At 39.6% G+C, this 3881-nt stretch overlaps 1 long non-coding RNA gene across 1 annotated transcript; it reads left to right on the plus strand.

Moving 5' to 3' along the window:
• The first annotated feature begins 2135 nt into the window (after positions 1–2135).
• On the plus strand, positions 2136–3881 carry LOC115195751 (uncharacterized). The gene is made up of 3 exons (XR_003878738.1): positions 2136–2277; positions 2383–2687; positions 3674–3881. It is a non-coding gene; the product is annotated as an uncharacterized LOC115195751 (long non-coding RNA).

The following is a 3881-nucleotide window of genomic DNA, read 5'->3' on the forward strand; positions in this document are numbered from 1 at the left end:
CCAGTTTGGGAACATTTTGGCTTCCCAATAGATTAGAACGGTGAAGGACAGAGAGTTGTGGATAAAATGTTAACAGTATGTCGCCACGCTCTACGAGAATAGCCTATGCAGCTGCCAACACCTCAAATATATGTCGACAGATTTACACCGACATCACCCCAGTATACCAGAGCAAGACGGAAACTCAAAGAATACAACAGTCTCTCCTCTGCATTCAAACATTCCTTGGCAACTGATTCTGACTGGGCCAAATAAATTACAAGAGCGATAGGTAAGCTATGTTTATATTTTTTTTACAGTCTGATTTATAGCCGTGGATATGCGCCCATTCACGGTGGTTGAGAATGGGGGGGTTTCAGCACCTTGTTAAAGTGCTTGAGCCATGTTACAAACTTCCCTCTTGCACCCATTTCAGCAAATAGGTACGGTGGTTCCTCCTTTAAAAGTTGTGTCATACTGCAGCACACCTTGCGGGCTGCTGCAGAATTCTATGGCACATTATTTAAATTGTCAGCCATTTTTACCATTAATGCTAGTTGGTACTAGTTTGACCACCAAAGGCCAAAACATTTATTTCTGTTTTTAAGAGGGAGAGAAACGCTGAGCCAATTGTGTGCCACCCTATGGGACTCCCAATCACGGTCGGATGTGATACATAATAAAAATTAGTATTATTTTCCCCCCTTCCACATGTTAAAAGGTTCCAATTGATAAACATGTTTTATCAATTAAGATATGAGTTTAACCACAATATTTGTATTATTTGTTCTGTTTTTTCTGGTAGATTAAACTGATATTGCAACCAATCACGGCCGGTTGTGATACAGCCAACCTAACTGAGAAATACATTTGGCCATAGAATGCTCCCCCTACCCTCTTTCTAGGCAAGTGTATTGTCCTGCTAATAGCCAGAATGGCGCTGTACAACATAACCATGTGTTTGAAAGAGTATTTTCCAGTAAGCAACAAATTTGCTTACCTTCATTAGCCTACTTTGTTCCAATATTTCTGTCATTCAGTGGATATTTATTCTCATAGTAATTCGTTATGGATCCATAAGGAAATAAACATCTGCATTTTGAAAGATTATTTTCATCATTATTTTATTAACGAAAGCATAAATATGCTGATGAAGAAATACAGTAGTGTACAATATATGCTTTATCCGACATTTTGCGGTTGCAGGAGGTCGCCCACACGCATTTTAAACATTTGGATAATAAAGCATTTTGAAGATAAAAAAAATGCAGGTGGCTTCTATTAGGCTACTGTGCTGTCTGACAAGTAAACAAAGCCTACAGTACATACTGTGGTAAACATGGTGAAGTGCCTAATCGCCGATTGTCCTCACTTTGATTATGCTGTAACAACATACTGTAGCACCATGACCTCTTCATTTAAGTGAGCATTTTAGGGCTTTCAGGATGAATGGAAAATCTACTGGAGACATTTAAAAAAAAAACAATACTGGTAGACTTGGGGATTTTGGTCAAGGTCAGTGCTATTCGCAAACACTATCATCAGATGCCTGTGCTATGCTGAACGTGAAAGCCCAGGAAAATGAACAGGTACAGTGGAAGGCTATACTGTAAAGTGGGTCTAATAACGCTAAAAATAATTGTTAAATAAAGCGACTGCTGGTCTTTACAGTATGCTGCACATTTTTACATTGTATTCCATTTCCAGCAAGACTATCCAAGCCATCGACTCACTAATGAATGAAGATGAGCGATCGGCAAAGGCCATCTGTAATCTGCTGGCATCACGGCACAACACTCTAATCACAGTCAGAAGACAGCTGAAGAAACTTGCGTGGACGTATGTAAAGGCTCGGTAAGAGACGCACACCACATTTTTTGTCTATTAAAATAACATCAAATTGATCAGAAATACAGTGTTGACATTGTTAATGTCCATTGTAGCTGGAAACAAGGACATTTCGAAGTGACTCCAAACTTTTGAACGGTAGTGTACATGCATACACACACTTTTTTCCAGAACATTAACCATGTGTGCTTGTCTTGTACTGTTCTGTAGTTTTGACCCGATGATTCGTATGACAGAACTTTGCGCCCTGCAGGCCCAGGCATGGATCAAAGCTGGCGAGACATTCAATGATGTCATCTTCACAGACGAATCAACCATGGCCCTTGAGCAATTTGCTCAAAATTGCTACAGAAAAAAAGGAAGAAGATCAAGCAAGCTGAGTCCCAAGCATCCGCTCAAACTCCATGTGTGGGGGCAATTTCTCGCCAGGGACCAGGCCCATATTTGATGGTAAGTTTGGCTATTTACAAAGCAAAAGGTAAATAAAATATTGTAGCCTACACATCACGGACTGCTATGTGTCCCACAATAATTCACTGTTGCCTCCTTTTTCAGGTATAATGGCTCGAGATTTCTTTGAGGAAGAAATCATCAAGAAATATGCTGGACCCTATGCAAGAGAGGTGTTTCTGGGACCACATCGTTTCTTTCAAGGAAAGGATTATAGCAATATTTTGTTATGTTTAGGCCTATTTACATGTATATTTCTAGTATTGTACCTAATTTTGCCTGTTAGGCTAAATGTCTTTTTTTCTTCTCCAAAAGCAGACAATGACCGAAAACACACTGCCGCCCGGTTTGCATTGCCGCCCGGTTTGCATTGCAAATGAGGGCATGACCTGGGTCAAGACGCCAGCAGAGTAAGTAGACCTTCATGTAGTAAAATAAAGGTTAAATAAAAAAGACCAACACCACCTACGGTAGGCCTACAGTATCTAAAAAAAAAAAAAAAAAAAGAATGTCTCTACATGTAGGTCTCCTGATTTAAACCCGATCGAACTTGTTTGGCAGCAACTGAAAACATTCATCCGTATCTCTGCCAAGCCTACAAGCAAAGATTAACTGGTCAAGTAGGGGGATGTTCACACCTACAATAGCCAGGCTATAAAGAGTATTGTCCTGCTAATAGTGTAGGGCTACATCTGCTACAGTACACTTGTGAAAAACAAGTGTTTGAAAAGCTGTTTTCAAAATGCCACCAGCTATCCATCACTACTGTAAATAAAAACACAGCATCTTGTTTACATACTTTATTGTAACCACAACTACTTTTCAAGTTTGGGATTTACAAATTTGCGCTTTTCATGTCATTTTTCGTTAAATCCGGTTCGGATTTAAGTATAACTTTTGGCTGATGCCTTTAGTGAGGTCTAATGCTTTAATATTTAATCATATTTGCCCTCCGAATTTATATCTAAGCGGCATTTTTCACACCATTATTAGTTACATTGTTTTAGTTTGAACGTGCAGACAGGCACTAAGAACAGCAGGACCGTTTCCCTAGTCAGTGGATAAAGCTGGAGAACTGCAAGGCAATCCCCATTGTGCGCCACTCGGGAGCCATGACCAATATATATTGTCCTGCTAGAAACGCTGTTTGCAGAATTCACAGCCTGCTACGCTAATATATCTGAGAGAATATCTAAGGGGCTTTATATCATTCTAAATTAATTATTATAAATAATAGCTTTGTTTTAAAAAATAACAATATTTTAGAGATGATTTTGTTTTCAAATAATGTAAAGTGAGCGAGAAAAAGGCCATTCTTGAACATGGGGTGAGACATGGTTACTAATTTGTAAATAAAGCCAGTTTGTTATTTAGAATTATTTATTTCTGTTTTTAGGAGGGAGAGAAATCAAAAGCCTACCATCACCTCATGGGTCTCCCAGTCGCGGCCGGCACGGGTATTGAACCAGCATCTGTAGCAATGCAGTTTGCACTGCCTTAGACCGCTGTGCCACTCAGGCGCTGTTCAACGTGACCAGTCGGGAGTAGAAAACAGTACTACAGTAAGAGCAAAAATAATCCTAACATTTCCACACCATCATTGT

The sequence above is a fragment of the Salmo trutta genome, chromosome 6 (genome assembly GCF_901001165.1).
Source record: "Salmo trutta chromosome 6, fSalTru1.1, whole genome shotgun sequence".
NCBI lineage: Eukaryota > Metazoa > Chordata > Actinopteri > Salmoniformes > Salmonidae > Salmo > Salmo trutta.